This window comes from Dipteris shenzhenensis, chromosome 25, assembly GCF_047967505.1.
Source record: "Dipteris shenzhenensis isolate YYH24624 ecotype China chromosome 25, Dip_SZ_1.0, whole genome shotgun sequence".
Taxonomy (NCBI): Eukaryota; Viridiplantae; Streptophyta; class Polypodiopsida; order Gleicheniales; family Dipteridaceae; genus Dipteris; species Dipteris shenzhenensis.
Window position 1 is genome coordinate 18,865,578 of NC_141620.1, and position 22,351 is coordinate 18,887,928.

Below are 22,351 nucleotides of genomic sequence, written 5' to 3' on the forward strand. Positions count from 1 at the left end.
CACCTCAATGTGCTTTGTTCTAGCATGATAGACTGGGTTATTTGCCAAGTGTATACTATTCATGTTGTCACAATAAATGACAACTGGCCCATTTGTAGACTGATGCATATCATAAAGTAGCTTATGCAACCAAGCTACCTTACATGCAGCCATTGCTGCACCCCTGTACTCAGCCTCTATGCTCAACAAGGCAACTGTAGGCTGTTTCTTGCTGCTCCAAGTGACTGCAGCACTCCCAAAAGAGAACACATATCCACTGGTAGATCGTCTATCAGAAATACTACCAGCCCAATCAGCATCAGTGTATCCATGCAACTGTATCTGAACCCTAGCCTCATAAAATAGTCCATACTCCAATGTGGACTTCACATTCCTGAGTATGCGTCTAGCCACATACAAATGCGGTTTCCTTGGAGCCTGCGTAAACTGACTTACCAATCCAACAGCATAGCTTACATCTGGCCTGGTAATAGTCATATAAATCAAACTTCCTACTATGCGTTTGTACATAGTAGGGTCTTCCAGAAGCTCACCTACATTTGTGCTCAGTTTCACATTCTGCTCCAAAGGAACTGAAATAGGCTTACAGCCTGTCATCCCATATTTGGACATCATGTCCAATCCATACTGCCTCTGCAAGAGCTGTATCCCACTTGGTGATCTAATCACCTCAATGCCCAAGAAATAATGCAGCTCTCCGAAATCCTTCATCTCAAACTTCTGCTTCAATAGCATTTTCATATGAAGGATATCTTCATCACTATCACCTGTGATGATCAAATCATCAACATAAATGACAAGCAACATAATACCTTTCTCTGTTTTTCTCACATAAAGTGAGAAATCTGCCTTGGAAATCTAAAAGCCAATAGTGACAAGATACTATCCTATCTTATCAGACCATGCTCTAGGTGCTTGCTTCAAGCCATACAAGGCTTTCTTCAACCTGCAAACAAACTCAGAACAGCATGAACATAACCTGGTGGCTGCTCCATAAAGACCTCTTCTTGCAAATCACCATGCAAGAAGGCATTCTTTACATCGATCTGATGTAGAGACCATCCCTTTGATGTAGCCATAGCAATGACTACTCTCACAGTTGCCATCCTTGCAACCGGACTGAATGTTTCTTCATAGTCAATGCCATATGTCTGTGCATACCCCTTGACAACTAATCTTGCCTTGTATCTGTTCACAGAACCATCTGCATTGTGCTTCACCTTGTAGACCCACTTACAGCCAATTGCATTCTTGTCTTTAGGCAAAGGCACCAATTCCCATGTAGCATTTGCTTCCAAGGCATCCATTTCTTCATCCATGGCTTTCTCCCATTTTTCTTTTCCCATGGCTTGCTCAAAAGAACTGGGTTCTGGTTCCTGTATCACTTTGACCATATAGGCATAGTGAATGGCTGTAAATCCATCATATTTCAGCCTATCCACAGGATACTTGGCTCTGGTAGACCTGCACAAAATAGGCTCACTACTAGGTGCTCTCAAAACATCCCTTGTCTTCCTTACTCTAGGTGTAACAACAAAAGGAATACCCAACTCATCATCAATGCTCAATTTTGAGCCACTGGATTCACCATCCACATAAGAGTGACTTGCATTCACATCAAACATGGGCTGATCTACCTTCTCTTTTCCTTTTTGTGATACCTGCATACCACTATCTGCATTGCTTTGAGGAGATTCTCCTGATCTCAATCTGCCTGTCCATGGGGAAGTATGTGAACCACTGCTAGAGGGCACTGAGGGTCCACTAATATTTTGTGATTTCTGCTGTGAATTCTGTGTAGCATTACCATTTTGTTCATCTACATCATCAATCACATTTACTGGTTTATACCAGCTGCTCATCTCATCAAAAACAACATCTCTGCTCACTATAAACCTATGAGTAGAAGGGTTATAGCATCTATACCCTTTTTGCTGCAGAGAATAACCAATAAAGATGCACTTCTCAGCTTTTGGATCCAACTTGGACCTCAACTCATCTGGCACATAAACATAGGCAATGCAACCAAAAATTTTCAATGAGAAATATCTGGTTTCCTACCAGTATACATCTCCTCTAGCATCATGCCATGTATTGCTGTAGTGGGAGCCCTGTTCATTATGTAAACTACTGTAGCAACTGCTTTAGCCCAATAATAATCTGGTAGGTCTTTTTCATTTAGCATGGCCCGAGATACCTCTCCAATATGCATGTTTTTCCTTTCTGCAAGTCCATTTTGCTGTGGGGTATGACTGCATGAATATTGCTACTTTATGCCATGCTCCTGTAGGAACCTTGCAAACTCATTTGAGAGGTACTCTCCCCCTCCATCTGACCTTAGGCATTTTATTTGCAGGCCTGTTTCTTTTTCAACCATAGCTTTAAAAGCTTTAAAATGCCCAAACACTTCACTTTTCTTTTTCATAAAATGCACCCAAACTTTTCTGCTATAGTCATCAATAAAAGTGACAAAATAATGACAACATCCAATAGATGCAGCTTTAGTAGTCCACACATCAGATGCGTTTCTGCAACCTTGAATTTAGGCAATCCTGCAACAATATTTTGGGCCTGCATTGATTTAAGTCACAGTACATTAACATGACCAATGCGTTTATGCCAGATATCAATATCTGCAACTACACTGGTCCCATGTGCAAACATTGCTGCACTCAATTCAGGCATGTCCACATCCAATGTAAACATCTTGCCCTTCTTCTTTCCTTTTGCTATCAAGCGACCGTTATTTTTCATATCCTCAACAAAGCATCCATGAGGATTAAATCTGACCTGCAAGCCCTGCTCAACCATTTAACCAACAGAAACCAGGTTCTTGGTGATGTTCGAGACATGAAATAAATCAGACAAGTATTTCTTTTTCCCATCCTACATAGACAAAGGAATTTTACCAATCTTCAGAATAGGATGTGCAGTATCATCACCAATCTCCACAAATCCTATCCATTTTCCTTGCATCCTGCATCCACTTTGCATGACCTGTCATGTGGTTTGATGCACCTGAGTCAACATACCACACATCATTGCTTTCTTCTACACTTGTCACAGAATTGGTCATGTGCTACACTGTAAACAAATGCTCATTTCTATCATCACCCTGTCTACTAGAGGATGCATAATTGCCTTGCTGCAATTTTCCATTCATAATGTCATTCTGCTTTTTGTAGCAGTCTTTAGCCATATGACCCATTTTACCACAATAGTAGCGTTCAACATTGCTGTTTGCATTTTGGCCTCTCTGCCATCCACCACGACCTCTTTGGCTCCCCCTGCCTCTAGAGTTACCACGTCCTCCACCATAGGACTGGTTTTCTTGAGTTTGTTGCATATTCTAATTTCTACCATGGCCTCCAGATCGGCCTCCTCTACCTCTACCTATACCTCTTCTAGCATTTGAGTAGAAGATAGTTTCTTTTGAAGTTCCTCCTGAAGAAGATGCAACACCATTTCTCTGCTCTTCAGAAATTAGGAGAGCAAACAACTCCTCAAAATCAAGAAATTTTTCATGGACGGCAATGGATGTCCAGAACTGTGCATAATCCTTTCCTAGACCATTCAAGGTCATAGAAACTAGATCATCATCTTCCACTGGTGACCCAATGGAAGCAAGTGCATCGCAATTTTCTTCACCTTCATGTGGTAGTCATTGATGCTCATATTTTCTCTCTACACATTGTGCAACTCCTGCTTGAGTTGCATTTTCCTGGCTTGTGTATTTGTGCTGTACATTTTTGCCATATCCTATGCCTCCTTTAGCGTACTTGCATCCTGAATATGCACAATTATAAAATCCGAAATACTGATAGACAACCAGTACATAACTTTTCTGCCTCTCTCATGCCATCCTTTAAATGCCTGCATTTCCTATTGATTGGGAACATTAGGAAGAACTGGTTCTTCTTCATTTCCTGTAATGAACTCCCAATAGCCTTTTCCCATAAGGAAATTTGTCATTGTAAACTTCCATGCTTGGAAGTTGTTCTTGTCAAGCTTTTCAGTGACAATCTGTGAAAGAGAATCAGATGCCATTATAGAACACTGCAAAATATTCTATCACTGCAAAAAAACACAGCTTCTACCTCACACGAGCAAATCTACAAAACTGATGAAAGTGGTATTTGACCACACAGTCACTTCCTAATGACGATTTTGCATTAATAGGCAATAAGGATGATTCTATAACTCCGAGTATCTTTGTGCATAGGCATACAATGCAATTTCTATGACAACTTTTCACCGATCTACAGAGTAGTGGTCGCACAACAAAAACAAGGCCTTTTTCTCAGTGCTTGCGGAGAACTTCCACCTCCAAAACGGGCCCCGAAATGGTGTCGAATGAGAAAAATAAAGTCACCGAGGGCTTCGCCTATGAGGATATACACCTTATTGATGGTAAGCATCTAAGGGAAGACCATTCATTTGAGGTGGAGATGGTGGATACATCCCTAATGGGGGGTGGGGGTATTCCCATGAGTTGGACCCCCCAGGTTGTTGTTGCAAGAATTGAGGGGTTGCAGAAGGACAACCATCTTCTTTGAAGCGGGGTTAGACTGAACTTTATCAAACTTTTGAGCAATCTCTTGTGGTAGCACTAGGGTCTCTGAATTCTACCATTTAAGGTTGAGGTAGAATTCATCATTTGCCCCTGCTACAAGGTAGCTCAACACATGCTGAGTCATTCCAGCTTGAAATCTGATGTTGTCCTCTTGTGTGGCAATCAAATAGTCTAGGAGCATGGCCGCTCAATCTACACATCGATGTGCCATCTCACCTTCTGATTGCTTTAGGTTTGCCACCTGTAGGTACATATTCTCTGGCTCCTCTTCTTTGGTATAATACCGGATCATAGCTGCTGTCAAACTTGGCCAACTTTGGCAAACGTCCTCGTCCTACTTCTCATACCACACTTGAGCCAAACCCTTTAGAAATGTGGGAAGAACCAACAACCATTTGTGAATATAGTCGGAGAGAAGGAAGGAGTCTCACTTGCGGCATTCTCACATACACAATGGGGGAATACACACAAAGGTGGAGGCTGAAAATAGTTTTCCTCTTCATAGTTGTGTAATCCAAAGGAACTCAAGTACAAAGAAATAGAAGAACCCTATATTTGGGCCTCAAACGAAACTCTGCTAACTAAGGTGGCATACTAATTGAGCCACGAACTAGAGTACATAAGGATAGATGTCATCTAGCTATTATTCATGGGCGGTGTACCAACCGCATTTGCAGCTAACAAGTCGGTGACATAAATGCACAACGGTCACCCTGGCATATCATGAGTGGAGCTCGATATCTCAACACTCTCCCTCGAGCTCAATCACAATTCCTACACACCAAGCAGGTCTCTGAACTTGTGCAGCTTCTCTGCACCCAATGCCTTCATGAATATGTCAGCTACCTGATCCTCTGTGCTGACATAAACTAGATCAATAAGACCTAGTAAAACCTTCTCCCGCACATAGTGATAATGCACCTCAATGTGCTTTGTTCTAGCATGATAGACTGGGTTGTTTACCAAGTGTATACTACTCATGTTGTCATAATAAATGACAACTAGCCCATCTGTAGACTGATGCATATCATAAAGTAGCTTATGCAACCAAGTTACCTCACATGCAGCCATTGCTGCACCCTTGTACTTAGCCTCTGTGCTCGACAAGGCAACTGTAGGCTGTTTCTTGCTGCTCCAAGTGACTACAGCACTCCCAAAATAGAACACATATCCACTGGTAGATCATCTATCAGAAATACTACTAGCCCAATCAACATCAGTGTATCCATGCAACTATATCTGAACCCCACTCTCATAAAATAGTCCATACTGCAATGTGGACTTCACATACCTGAGTATGCATCTAGCCACATCCAAATGGGGTTTCCTTGGAGCCTGCATAAACTGACTTACCAATCCAACAGTATAGCACAAATCTAGCTTGGTAATACTCATATAAATCAAACTTCCTTCTATGCGTCTGTACATAGTAGGGACTTCTAGAAGCTCACCTGCATCTGCACGCAGCTTCACATTCTCCTCCAAAGAACTGAAATAGGCTTACAGCTTGTCATTCCAGATTTGGACAGCATGTCCAATCCATACTGCCTCTGCAAGAGGCGTATCTCACTTGGTGATCTAATCACCTCAATGCCCAAGAAATAACACAGCTCTCCCAAATCCTTAATCTCAAACTTTTGCTTCAATAGCATTTTCACATGAAGGATATCTTCATCACTATCACCTGTGATGATCAAATCATCAACATAAATGACAAGCAGCATAATACCTTTCTCTGTTTTTCTCACATAAAGTGAGAAATCTGCCTTGGAAATCTAAAAGCCAATAGTGACAAGATACTGTCCTATCTTGTCAGACCATGTTCTAGGTGCATGCTTCAAGCCATAAAAGGCTTTCTTCAACCTACAAACAAACTCAGGATGAACACCATGAACATAACCTGGTGGCTGTTCCATAAAGACCTCTTCTTGCAAATCACCATGAAAGAAGGAATTCTTTACATCCATCTGATGTAAAGACCATCCCTTTGATGCAGCCATAGCAATGATTACTCTTATGGTTCCATCCTTGCAACTGGACTAAATGTTTCTTCATAATCAATGCCATATGTCTGTGCATACTGCTTGACAACTAATCTTGCCTTGTATCTATTCACAGAACCATTTGCATTGTGCTTCACCTTATAAACCCACTTATAGCCAATTGCATTCTTGTCTTTAGGCAAAGGCACTAATTTCCATGTAGCATTTGCTTCCAAGGCATCCATTTCTTCATCCATGGCTTTCTCCCATTTTTCTTTTCCCATGGCTTGCTCAAAAGAAGTGGGTTCTAGTTCTTGTATCACTTTGACCATATAGGCATAGTGAATGGCTGTAAATCCATCATATTTCAGCCTATCCACAGGATACCTAGCTCTGGTAGACTTGTGCAAAATAGGCTCACTTCTAGGTGCTCTCAACTGCTAGAGGACACTGCAGGTCCACTAATATTTTGTGATTGCTGCTGTGAATTCTGTGCAGCATTACCATTTTGTGCATCTACATCATCAATCACATTTATTGGTTTATACCAGTTGCTCATCTCATCAAAAACATCTTTGCTCACTGTAAACTTACGAGTATAAGGGTTATAGCATCTATACCCTTTCTGCTACGGAGAATAACCAATAAAGATGCACTTCTCAGCTTTTGGATCCAACTTGGACCTCAACTCATCTGGCACATGAACATAGGCAATGCAACCAAAAATTTTCAAATGAGAAATATCTAGTTTCCTACCAGTATACATCTCCTTTAGCATCATGCCATGTATTGATGCAGCGGGAGTCCTATTCATTATGTATTTACTACTGTAGCAACTACTTCAGCCCAATTATTATCTGGTAGGTCTTTTTCATTTAGCATGGCCCGAGATACCTCTCCAATATGCCTGTTTTTCCTTTCTGCAAGTCCATTTTGCTGTGGGGTATGACTGCATGAATATTATTGCTTTATGCCATGCTTCTTCAAGAACCTTGCAAACTCATTTGAGATTTCCCAAGAAGATGGGCTTTTACACTTTTAGCTTTCTAGAGCTTCTAAAAGTTGATTCGCATGCTTTTTGGGCTAGAATCTTTGCTTTTAGGGTCTTTCGCTGGCTATTAACCCTGTGGGGCCCTCCATATGTGAGCATCACCTCCTCTTGGTGCTTTTTGTTTCCTAGATCAATGGAAGAAGAATTTAAGTAATTAATTAAGAAATTGTTATTAACTTAAAAGAAATAAAAAAGGGGAATGTAGCAAAAAGGATTCACTAAGGGGTTTTTTTTTTCTAAACGAGGTAGATAGGAAAAGAGGGGGAAATTTTAGTAAATAAAGAATTAAAATACGAATTTGATTTGTAGGCGTGTTTTTTTTTTAACCATAGCTTTAAAAGCTTCGAAATGTCCAAACAATTCACTTTTCTTTTTCATAAAGTACACCCAAACTTTTCTACTGTAGTCATCAATAAAAGTGACAAAATAATGATAGCCTCCAATAGATGTAGCTTTAGTAGTCCACACATCAGAGTGGATTAATTCCAATGGCTTCTTACTCTCTTGAACATGTCTAGGAAATGGTTTCCTTGCCTATTTTCCAAATTGACAGGCTTCACATACCTTATGCATTTCTGCAACCTTGAATTTATGCAATCCTACAACAATATTTTGGGCATGCATTGATTTAAGTCGTTGTACATTAACATGACCAATGCATTTATGCTAGATATCAATATCTACAACTACACGGGTTCCATGTGCAAACATTACTACACTCAATTTAGGCATGTTTGCATCCAACGTAAACATCTTTCCCTTCTTCTTTCCTTTTACTATCAAGCGACTGTTATTTTTCATATCCTCAACAAAGCATCCATGAGGATTAAATCTGACCTACAAGCCCTGCTCAACCATTTGACCAACAGAAACCAGGTTCTTGGTGATATTCAGGACATGAAATATATCAGACAGGTATTTCTTTTTCCCATCCTGCATAGACAAAGAAATTTTACCAATCTGCACAATAGGATGGGCAGTATCATCACCAGTCTTCACAAATTTTGCAAGACCTATCATGTGGTTTGACGCACTTGAATCAACATACCACACATCATTGCTTTCTTCTGCACTTGTCACATAATTGGTCATGTGCTGCACCATAAACAGATGCTCATTTCTGTCATCACCCTGTCTACTAGAAGATGCATAATTCTTTTGCTGCAATTTTCCATTCATGATGTCATTCTGCTTTTTATACCAGTCTTTATCCATATGGCCCATTTTACCACAGTAGTAGCATTCAACATTGCTGTTTACATTTTGGCCTCTCTACCATCCACCATGACCTCTTTGGCTCCCCTTGCCTCTAGAGTTACCACGTCCTTCTCCATAGGACTGGTTTTCTTGAGTTTGCTGCATATTCTAATTTCTACCATGGCCTCCATATTGGCCTGCTCTACCTTTGCTGATCTCTCACAAATGTAGCCATTGGTAGTATATCCAGACAACCTGTTGGCAACAATGATCGACCCTTACTATCTTTCTTTCATAGCTCAATTCCTACTTCAATGGGCATCCAATTCGGTGATTTTGGATGCACCTTGTACTGCATCATTGGTCTGTCACCTTGCATGTAAAATCGAAATTGTAATGGCTTTGCATGTCCAACTAGCATTTCTTGCCCATCACATAGGTAGCCATCCACATAATCCTTGAAGTTATGAACCCGTGTAAGAACAAATGGTGCCGGTGAAGATGATGTACATTTTTTGAATGTATCCATCAGATGCGGGAAAGTGAATGTTTGTCCCACCCGCAAGCTCTGAGAAAACCTATTGAACATTGCATCAATGTCCTCATGTGTGTGCCCTACCATCAAGAAGCCCAATTGAATTGTCTTGAAAATGCACCTTGCTACAAGAAGAGAAAGGTATGCAAACAAGTATCTATTTTTGTTCTCAGACCCACAATTATCTAGTTGGAGTAGCAAGTTCTCTGGCAACTTTTGGAATGGTGGCTCAATAGCAACACTCCCCTCTAAAGAGGGTGGGTTTTCTCTTGTATTTGATGGAAAAAAATTCATACATGTGTCTGTAGCCCTTGCAATGGAAGTTGTCATGGCCTCCGTGATAGACTTCGGGTCACTTTCTGATACAGTTTCTAGATTTGCATTTGTGATCATGACATCTACATTTTCAGACAAGCTAGCTCCACTTGTGGAAACATGTGCACCTTTAGAACTGTAATGGGAGTCCAAAGCGTTTCTTGAACATAGAGCATTCAAAAGGCGAGCATTGCTTCTAGGAATCCCATTGGTAGCAAGGTCTCCAAGGTCATGCATATCCATCCTCTTAAGGTTGTGCAAACAAATTGAGAGCGATCCAATCGTCAGGTTTGGATCAGATGGCCACAAACCATTGAGGGTGAAGTGTCCATAATGACCGTTTCCATGCCCATGGGTAATCATTCCAATGAGTGAAACCTGTAATTGCCATGCAGAATCGGTGTCCTTGGACCTCACCCGAAGTCTTGGAATTGCCATCTTTTTTGGTCCATCTTATCATGGATTATGCATACATACTTTTTTGGATCCATCTCAGAGTACCTACGCCATGCATAGTATAAGTTCCTACAACTTTGTTGCTGTATCATATGCATCTTTCTCTCTTCCATCAACTAATTGCGTTCATCTTGACTTTTTGTGGCTGCCAATTGAGCCTTAATCCGGCTGCACAAGCTACATTTAGAGAATTCACTCGTCTTAGCAAGTGAACATTTTTTAAGTCTGATTTCCAAATCCTGCCAAATGTGGATGTGGATAGGCTCTGATAACCACATTGATTAAGTGAAGTGTTGACCTCATGTAGGATGTCTATCTTCTTATACACTTTAGGTATCACTTGCTATGTCTCTCTAGAACCATCCTGCATGGTTCTACTCTTGTGAGGCATATGCTCTGTGCTATTATCCACAAAGTGCTGAATGAGAGCCCTTCCCATACCTATGTGCTCCCTGCTCCTCCTCATAATCCCTGAATCGCCATGCACATATCGCTGTACACCACTCTCAAATTGCTCCCTGTATCGATAAAATGATGTCCTTGGAATTCCATGCATCTCATACCATGCTCTACAACAGACATCCCGACCGTTTATCTTGAAGTAGTAGCATATCCTCCCTGCGTAGTCATGATGCCAAGCCGTTGACAACACATCATATATAAAGTTTGTATGAGACTCCAGGGAGCTGCTCCAAAAGTTCTTCCTTAGATTCATTAAGAGATCTCGCTCTGCATGTTGGCAACACCTACTCCCACAACAATCGATGGAAGAAACCTGCTGCACCGAATCTAGTGACATTTTGTACATTGGTGTTGGAGGCTCTCTTTGTTTAGGCACCCTGTTAATGAAAGTGTACCTTCTTTTCTTTGATGTTGGATCATCCCTTTTCAACATTTGATCATTGACCAACTTATCTATATGAGCAACGTGGTCCATGGGCACATATTGTTGCAATGGGCTTCCTTCAAGTAAGGTAATCTACTTGATGGGCCACTTTACTAGGCTGAGAGAGCCGACATCTTGCATAGAAGACCCTAAGTCACTTCCTCTAATTTGTTCTTTCTTTTCAATACCCACACCAATGCAATCTTTACATAATAGGTCAAAGTTTATAGAGTCTCCCGGGAAAACATATAAGATCACACCTTCCCCCACGGTCTTTGTTTTGCTCTCATCCCATAAGACAACCTTTTTCTCTTTCCAAGATTCATGAATGAAATTGTCAGTTTCCAATGAAGAAACTGGCATTGCCTCAACATAAGGTCGCTCAGGCTCACTTAGTGCTGCTTCTTCAGTTACCGCATCATCTAAAGAATCACCAACATGTTTTAGAGAGCCCTTAGGCCACTTGACAACACTCCAAATTGCCTCACCAACAAGCACTGCATCCATAGTGGGAAATGGAAAGAGCATTTCACTATTGATAGACTTCTCCACTATCACTGATACATTTTCTATCCCAATATTCACACCACTATAGTAGGCCTCCGGATCTATTGCACACACTCCACCAATTCCAACCACTTCATTCCCCACCATCATCATGACCTTGTCCCTGCTTCTAATAGCCATCCCCTGTCATTACAATTACGGAGAATTAATTATGAACAAATAACAACCAAAGAATTTCATAAGACCATCAAATATGTCCTTCTAGAGGGGAAGAATGGCATTGGTGCAAATCTCTAGAATGCATGAATGAGTCTATACAAAATTTTCATGAAAGCATGAATTATTTCCCCAAAAATTTTAGCAATTCGATAAAACTTTTTCTAAAGCATGAATTATTTTCACCATCGTCATGACCTGATTCATGCATCTGATAGTAGCCATCCCCTCTCATTACGATGACAGGAAATTGATTATGAACAAACTACAACCAAAGAATTTCATAAGACCGACAAAGTTGTCCTTGTAGTGGGGGGATAATGGCACCAGTGCCATTCTCCATGTGGGATTGTGGAGAATGGCATTGGTGCCATTCTCCATGTGAATTTGGCTTTCCTATGGAGAATTGCATATCCCATCTTTGAAAAGGGGAATGGCACCAGTGCCATTCTCCCCATGCATTGACTTGAGAAAAACATTTGTCTTCATAAGAGGAGAACAGACTAGTGCCATTCTTCCTTTGGAAGACAAAATTTTGACTTGGGACTTTGCCTTGGGAGAATGCCAATGGTGCCATGCTCCCTTTGCAAAGCCAAAATTTTATATTAGGACATTGCAATGGGAGAATGGCACTAGTGCCATTCTCCCTTTATGAAGGCAAACTTTGAATCAAGACATTGCATTGGGAGATTGGCACTCATGCGATTTTCCCTTTGCAAAGCCAAGATTCTGAATTGTGACATTGCAATGGGAGAATGGCACTAGTGCCATATTGTCTTTTTGAAGTAGAAATTTTGAATCACGACATTGCATGGGGAGAATGGCATAGCCAAAGTTTTAAATCGGGACATTGCAATGGAAGAATGGCAATGGTGCAAATTTAAAATTTAAAAACTTTGGCTTTGTAATAGGAAAATGGAGAATGGCGCTAGTGCCATTCTCCCATTGGAAAATGGAGAATGGCACTAGTGCCATTCTCCTAATGGAATGTCCTGATTCAAAATTTTGGCTTCACAAAGGTAGAAGGGCACCACTGCCATTCTCCCATTGGAATTAGTAGAATGTCAATCTATAGGTTTAGTTTGTCTAGATTACCACTAGCGGAGAATGGCAGTGATGCCAATATCATGATGGAAACTACATAATGACACTGAGATCATCAAACTCACATGTGGAATGGAATCAAACACTAGTCTCCTATGATCACAATCTCCGATCCGTAGAGTTCATATGGATTTTTGTCAATCTCTGTGGAGAATGGCAGTGGTGCCAATCTCATACCATGTTCTGAAAACATGCACAAGGAATCCTAAACTCACATGTGCATTTGCACTTTTGCCATTATCCTACTATAGCCAATAAAATTAGTGGAATGTCAATCTATAGGTTTAGTTTGTCTAGATTACCACTAGGGGAGAATGGTAGTGATGCCAATCTCATGCTAGCAACTACAGAATGGAATCAGACACTCACTGGTGCCATTCTCCCAATGCAATACCTTGATTCATATTTTCATTGGTGCCATTTTGACTCTATGAAGCCAAAACTTTGAATCTGGGAGAATGGCACTAATGCCATTTCCCCTTTGCACAGCCAAGATTTGAATTGGGAAATCACAATGGGAGAATGGCACTGGTGCCATTCCCCCTTTGCAAAGCCAAAGTTTTGAATTGGGACATTGCAATGGGAGAATGGAAGTGGAGCAAATTTAAAAATTTTTAGCTTTGCAAAATGGGGAGATTGGAGGATGGCAGTAGTGCCATTCTCCCATTGCAATGCCAGAACTTGAGACCATAGACTTTGTGTGTGTGTGTGAACGTGGTATTCATTCAAAACCATACACTATTTTACTTCCATTTATTCATATATGTGGTAAAGTTGATCGATATTACTTTATGAAACCTAGCTCATTATGTGAGTTTATTCACATTAGTTTGATTATGCTAGGTTGGTTAAGTTACAAATTTTTATGTTAGAGTATGTTTTTCTTGATCAAGGTCCAAGTAATGTAAATTTTTAAGGTGTAGATTGAATTAGTTGATGAACATGTGATTTTTCTCCATGTTAAAAAATATTGTAATCATGCTCATCATTAGATTGCAAGCTATGGATTTTTTTAAAGGAAGATGAGAATAGGTTAAATAAAAGGCGTGAGGACAATGTAAAAAAGGAAGAAAATGAGTGTGGACAATGTAAAATAGAAATAAAAGAAATGCATACGTTAGATATGTTAAATGAAAGAAATAAAATAAATGCATAGGGAAAATATGTTAAATAAAAGAAATGCATAGTTTAGATATGTTAAATAGAAGAAATTCATAGGTTAAGTATGTTAAAAAAAATATATGCATAGGCTAAATAAAAGAAATATGTTAAATAAAAGAAATGCATAGGTTAAGTATGTTAAACAAGATATATGCATAGGCTAAATAAAAGAAACATGTTAAATAAAAGACAAGCATAAGCTAAATACTTGATCGATATTACTTTAGTTGTGTGAGTTCTTTCATGTTAGCTTAGAAATGCTTTGGAAGCTTCCAAAGTAAAGGTCCAATAAAAGTAAAATTTTAAGTTGCAGACTGAATTAGTTGACGAGCGTCTGACTTTTCTCTACATTTAAGAAAAAATATCGGCTTTGGAAGCATTAGATCGCAAGCGTAGGATAAAATAAAAGGAGTGCATAGGTGGAAGAAAAGGAGCGGCATAGATTAAATAGGTGGAAGAAAAATAGTGGCATAGATTAAATAGCTAGAAGAAAAGCGTCAGGGGGACCTTTTGTGACCCCAAAATATCCCTTGATGTAACTCCGCAAGAGATAGAGCACTCCTTTGGAGTGGTAAGATTCTTCTTAAGACAATACTATTCTTTTGGGAGATTTTAATATGGTCGAAGGTAGAAGGGATAGATGGAACAAAATAGGTAATGTCATAAGGCGGAGTGAGTTCACCACTTGAATAGCCTCAAGGATCAAGATGTCTTAATTGATACCTAAGAGGACACGTCTTCACCTAGACAAAATTCAGATAGGTCATTTCCACAGAAAAGCTCAGTTGGATAGAGCTTATTTCTTTAGAAGGATTTTGGCTGACACCACTACTTTAATGTCCCTCTTGTTCTCTGATCATAAGCCAATTTTAATATCCCTTGAGAAGGGTGTAGGGAGGATTCTTAGATCCTAGTTTAATGATAGTGATTTTAATAGGTTACATTAAAAAAAAGCGCATAGGTAGGATAGGTTAAATATATTAAACTTGTTAAATTTGTTTTTTAATGAAATGCAAAAGGTTAAACTAATGAAGGGTAAAAATTTAAAAAACCCTAGTACCTTCTCTTTTGTTTCGCTCGTTGCTCTATGTTCATCACCTCATATGCCATGCTGTGGATCTCGTCATGCGTGTAGATTCCTCAAGCTCTCACAATCTCCTTGTGTGTAGCTTTTCCTCAAGGCTCTCACAGAGTCTGAGTAGAGACTTAGGAGTGGTCGCTTCATTCGTAGTCGCCTCATTCTTGCAAAATTGGATATACTGGTTGCCTTCCCTCACTGCGACGCTTCATACATAGTCAACAATGATGAAGGACTCGATAAGGAACTCTCTGTCTGAGTCCATCACCCAAAATCGGGGTATCTCTCTTCTCTCTTTCTTTCAACAACAATAATCATCCGATGGATTCCAAGAGTGTTCCATCTCTATCTACGCAACCCTCCTCTTATCTTGTTGCATCGGTGGTGGAGGAGGAAGCCAAATTGCAAGAAAGAAAGCCAAAAATCGGAACATTTCTCATGCTATCGAACTGATTGAGCATCAGTTGTTGTGTTTCCTTCTAGCTCCATTAACTTCGAGGCTCCGATGGAATTTAGGCTATCGAGCCATTGGTTGCTGTCTGGAATTTTGTCATTTCTGACATGCATCGGCTGGATAAATGTGTTTTGTCATGCTAGAAGTCACGGTGAATTTATGGATGCACAAACATAAGCTTTGCCTACGCTCAGCTGACCATCAAGCTCCGTGTGACCTCCTCAATTCTGCCCCTGCCTCAAGACTCTCAGTGTGACACTACAACCATCTCGAGCTCCTCAATTCTATGGTGAGTAAAACTCTGAGACTCTGAGACTCCTCTCCAATTCTACTAAATTGAAATGATTTATTTGGAATGAATAGAAAGTGAATGAGGGAAAGGCATCAATTGAAATGAGAGAAAAGTCTTGATTTGTCTAAAATATAGATTTGAAAGTTAAAAGTGATAGTTTGAAACTACTAAATAATTCAAATTTTGAAATATAGCTCTTCCTGCCATTGTTCCCTTTTGAATTTTGGATATATAGAGTGGCACTTATGCCATTCTCTCCAATATTAAATTTAAATTCAAATTCATATTGATAATTTTAATTTCAATTTGTATTTCAAATTGAATTATTCTGTTTCAAATTGTATTTGAAATCCTAAATTCTAGCTTTCAAATTTTGATTTCAAGTTAAACTTCAATCTCAATTTTGATTTTCATGATTGAATGGCAAATTTAGAGATTGAAATTCTAATTTTAAATGGAGAATGGCACTAGTGCCATTCTCCAAGACCTCATAAGAAGTCCTTGAGAGTGGCACTAGTGCCAATATCCCTTGAGATAAATAAAATTTTGAAATACAGCTCTTCCCACCATTGTTTCCTTTTGAATTTTGGATATATAGAGTGGCACTTATGCCATTCTCTCCAATATTAAATTTAAATTCAAATTCATATTGATAGTTTTAATTTCAATTTGTATTTCAAATTGAAATTATTCTATTTGAAATTGTATTTCAAAACCGAAATTCTAGTTTTCAAATTTTGATTTCAAGTTAAACTTCAATCTCAATTTTGATTTTCATGATTGAATGGCAAATTTAGAGATTGAAATTCTAATTTTAAATGGAGAATGGCACCAGTGCCATTCTCCAAGACCTCATAAGAAGTCATTGAGAGTGGCACTAGTGCCAATATCCCTTGAGATAAATTGAAAGACTTGGAACACTGGTCAAGATTTATGTGTAAGATTTGGTACCAAAATAAAAAATATCAATGATACACTACCAATAAAATCAATGGAATGCCAATCTACATGTTGAGTTTGTGTAGATTTCCACTGGGATCTACATAATGGAACTTAGATCCCCAAACTCACATGTGTATTGGAACCTGGCACCATTCTCCTATGATCACTGGAATACCCCTCCTAGAATATTAGGGTAAACAACTATACCAAGGGAGAATGGCAGTGGTGCCAATCTCTTATTGGGCCCTAGAAAATGGCACTGAGAAGCCTAAACTCACATGTGCATTCTTCTACGTTCCACCGGTAGAGAATGGCAGTGGTGCCATTCTCTAAAACATGCACAAGGAATCCTAAACTCACATGTGCATTGGCACTTTTGCCATTATCCTACTGTAGCCAATAAAATTAGTGGAATGTCAATCTATAGGTTTAGTTTGTCTAGATTACCACTAGTGGAGAATGGCAGTGATGCCAATCTCATGCAGGCACCTACACAATGACACTAAGATCATCAAACTCACGTGTAGATTGGAATCGGACACCATTCTCCTATGATCACTGTGGAATACCCCACCTAGAATAGTAGGGTAAACATTTGTACAAGTGGAGAATGGCAGGGTGCCAATCTATTATTAGGCCCTAGAAAATGGCATTGAGAAGCCTAAACTCACATGTGCATGCTTCTCAATGCCATTTTCTAGGGCCTAATAAGAGATTGGCACCACTGGAGAATGGATTTGTGTCAATCTTTGTGGAGAATGCCACTAGTGGAGAATGGCAGTGGTGCCAATCTCATACCAAGACCTTAAAAATGGCACAAGGAATGCTAAACTCACATGTGCATTGGCACTTTTGCCATTATACTACTGCAGCCAATAAAATTTGTGGAATGTCAATCTACAGGTTTACTTTATCTAGACTGCCACCAGTGGAGAATTGAAATGATGCCAATCTCATGCAGGCAACTACATAATGACACTGAGATCCTCAAACTCACATGTGGATTGGAATTGGGCACCATTCTTCTATGATCTTTGGAATACCCCTCCTGGAATATTAGGGTAAACATTTGTACAAGTGGAGAATGGCAGTGGTGCCAATCTCTTATTAAGCCCTAGAAAATAGCACTGTGAAGCATAAACTCACATGTGCAGCCAATAAAATTAGTGGAATGTCAATCTATAGGCTTAGTTTGTCTAGATTACCACTAGTGGAGAAGCTAAACTCACATGTGCAGTCTTCTATGTAGTGATCACTGTCTCCGCTGTGTAGATATCATATGGAATTGTGTCAATCTCTATGGAGAATGCCACCTGTGGAGAATGGCAATGGTGCTAATCTCATACCATGACCTGAAAGCATGCACAAGGAATCCTAAACTCACATGTGCATTGGCACTACCACTAGTGGAGAATGGCAGTGAGGCCAATCTCATGCTGGCAACTACATAATGACACTGAGATCGTCAAACTCACATGTGGAATGGAATCGAACACCACTCTCCTATGATCACTGGAATACCCCTTCTAGAATAGTACGGTAAACATTTGTACAAGTGGAGGATGGCAGTGGTGCTAATCTCTTATTAGGCCCTAGAAAATGGCATTGAGAAGCCTAAACTCACATGTGCATTCTTCCATGTAGTGATCACAGTATCCGCTGTGTAGAGATCAGATGGAATTTTGTCAATCTCTGTGGAGAATGCCACCAGTGGAGAGTGGCAGTGGTGCCAATCTCATACCATGACCTGAAAACATGCACAAGGAAACCTAAACTCACATGTGCATTGGCACTTTTGCCATTATCCTACTGCAGCTAATAAAATTAGTGGAATGTCAATCTATAGGTTTAGTTTGTTTAGATTACGACTAGTGGAGAATGGCAGTGATGCCAATCTCATGCTGGCAACTACATAATGACACTGAGATAATCAAACTCACATGTGGAATGGAATCAGACACCACTCTCCTATGATCACTGAAATACCCCTTGTATAATAGTAAGGTAAACATTTGTACATGTGGAGAATGGCAGTGGTGCCAATCTTTTATTAGGCCCTAAGAAATGGCATTGAGAAGCCTAAACTCACATGTGCATTATTCTATGTAGTGATCACTGTCTCTGTTGTGTAGAGATCATATCGAATTGTGTCAATCTCTGTGGAGAATGCCATCAGTGGAGAATGGCAGTGGTGCCAATGTCATACCATGACCTGAAAACATGCACAAGGAATCCTAAACTCACATGTGCATTGGCACTTTTGCCATTATCCTACTGCAACCAATAAAATTAGTGGAATGTCAATCTAAGGCTACCACTAGTGGAGAATGGCAGTGATGCCAATCTCATGCTTGCCTAAGAAATGGCATTGAGAATCCTAAACTTACATGTGCATTCTTCTATAAAGTGATCACTGTCTCCACTGTGTAGAGATCATATGGAATTGTGTCAATCTCTTATTAGGCCCTAGAATGTCAATCTATAGGTTTAGTTTGTCTAGACTGCCACTAGTGGAGAATGGGAGTGATGCCAATCTCATGCTGCCAACTATATAATGACATTGAGATCATCAAACTCACATTTGGATTGGAATCGGACACCATTCTCCTATGAATACTGGAATACCCCTCCTAGAATAGTAGGGTAAACATTTGTACAAGTGGAGAATGGTAGTGGTGCCAATCTTTTATTAGGCCCTAATAATGGCATTGAGAAGCCTAAACTCACATGTGCATTCTTCTATGTAGTGATCACTGTCTCCACTGTATAGAGATCATATGGATTTGTGTCAATCTGTGTGGAGAATGCCACCAGTGGAGAATGGCAATGATGCCATTCTCATACCATGACCTGAAAACATGCACAAGGAATCCTAAACTCACATGTGCATTTGCACTTTTGCCATTATCCTACTGCCATTCTCTGCTAGTGGTAATGTGCATTCTTCTATGTAGTGATCATTGTCTCAACTGTGTAGAGATCATATGGAATTGTGTCAATCTCTGTGGAGAATGCCACCAGTGGAGAATGGCAGTGGTGCCAATATCATACCATGACCTGAAAACATGCAGAAGGAATCCTAAACTCACATGTGCATTGGCACTTTTGCCATTATCCTACTATAGCCAATAATATTAGTGGAATGTCAATCTATAGGTTTAGTTTTTCTAGATTACCAGTAGCAGAGAATGGCAGTGATGCCAATCTCATGCTTGCCCTAAGGAATGGCATTGAGAATCCTAAACTCACATGTGCATTCTTCTATGTAGTGATCACTGTCTCCGATGTGTAGAGATCATATGGAATTGTGACAATCTGTTATTAGGCCCAGGAATGTCAATCTATAGGTTTAGTTTTTCTAGACTTCATACTGGAAACTATACAATGATATTGAGATCATCAAACTCACATTTGGATTGGAATCGGACACCACTCTCCTATGATCACTAGAATACCCCTCCTAGAATAGTAGGGTAAACATTTGTACAAGTGCAGAATGGCAGTGGTGCCAATCTCTTATTAGGCTCTAGAAAATGGCTTTGAGAAGCCGAAACTCACATGTGCATTCTTCTATGTAGTGATCACAGTCTCCGCTATGTAGAGATCATATGGAATTGTGTCAATCTCTGTGGAGAATGCCACCAGTGGAGAATGGCAGTGGTGCCAATCTCATACCATGACCTGAAAACATGCACAAGGAATCCTAAACTCACATGTGCATTGGCACTTTTGCCATTATCCTACTGCAGCCAATAAAATTAGTGGAATGTCAATCTATAGGTTTAGTTTGTCTACACTGCCACTAGTGGCAAATGCCAGTGATGCCAATCTCATGCTGGCAACTATATAATGACACTGAGATCATCAAACTCACATGTGGAATAGAATCGGACACCACTCTCCTATGATCACTGGAAAAACTCTCCTAGAATAGTAGGGTAAACATTTATACAAGTGGAGAATGGCAGTGGTGCCAATCTCTTATTAGGCCCTAAGAAATGACATTGAGAAGCCTAAACTCACATGTATAGAGATCATATGGATTTGTGTCAAAATCTGTGGAGAATGCCACCAGTGGAGAATGGCAATGTGGCCAATCTCATACCATGACCTGAAAACATGCACAAGGAATCCTAAACTCACATGTGCATTCTTCTATGTAGTGATCATTGTCTCCGCTATGTAGAGAGCATATGGAATTGTGTCAATCTCTGTGTAGAATGCCACCAGTGGAGAACGGTAGTGGTTCCAATCTCATACCATGACCTGAAAACATGCACAAGGAATCCTAAACTCTCATGTGCATTCTTCTGTGTAGTGATCACTGTCTCCACTGTTGAGATATCAAGCTCTATCCCCGACATATCTCCTGGATGACTATCATTTATGTCACCGCCTATGTTAGTTGTACTCGTGGTGTAGTTAGACTACCACGTATGTTTTTGGTTTGGGTTCACATATGAACCACGTATTCTAGGTTTTGACATATAGGGTATTTCCCTCTTCGATTGTATGGTTGTTGTATGCAAAAGTGAAGAAAGGCTTCACCCTCCAACCTTGTGTCCTCTCTCTTTTGTGTGTTGTGAAGAAAGCTGAACTTGAGTCTCCTATCTCTCTCCCTCTTTCTTTACATGGTATCAGAGCCTTGTTCGTGGTAAGGAGCTCAAGAAAGAAAGCCAAGTTTGTGGTGTCCTGGTAAGAGGACCAGTGTTGCTTTCCTACTTCGAGTTTGGGAGCAAATCTTTGCAGGTAGCACAGCCAGAAGTGCAGGAGTGCACTGCTTCAGATTGAGAGGCCCTTTGCGGTGCGGTGAGAGCGCAGTATATGCTTATTTTTTTGATTTGAGGCCGTTTCGGGGCCCGTTTTGAGGGCGGACGTTCTTCGCAGGCACTCAGAAAAAGGCCCTGTTTTTGCTGTGCGACCACTGCGCGCGGCCAGTCGGTGGAAAGGTGCCACAGAAACTGTGTCGTATGCCTGTGTGCAGAGATATTGGGAGTTGCAGATTCATGCCTGTTGCCTGTTGATGCAAAATCGTCACTAGGAAGTGACTGTGTGGTGAAATACCACTTTCGTCAGTGTTGCAGATCTGCCCTTGTGAGGCATTTGCTGTGTTTACAGGTTGCTGTTGCAATTCGTGATTTGTAAAATGTCTGAGAATCTGTCTACCATTGTCAGTGAGAAGCTTGACAAGAACAACTTCCAAGCATGGAAGTTCAGGATGACAAACTTCCTTATGGGAAAGGGAGTTTGGGATTACATCAGTGGTGAAACTGCAGAACCAGTTTTGGGTACTGCTCCCACTCCTGCTGAATTGAAGGCCTTTAAGGAATGGCATGAAAAAGCCAGAAAATGCTTGTATTGGCTATCTGTTAGCATTTCAGATTCTATGATTGTGCATATACAGGATCTAGAGACGCCTAAGGAAGCATGGGATACATTGGTGAAGCTGTATAGCACAAATACCAAAGCACGAAAGATGCAGCTAAAGCAGGAGTTGCACAATGTGCAAAGGAAAAATCTGAATATAAATGAGTATTCCTTGAAGGTGAAAGGCCTTGCAGATTCTCTTGCCTCCATTGGAGCACCTGTTGATGATGAGGAC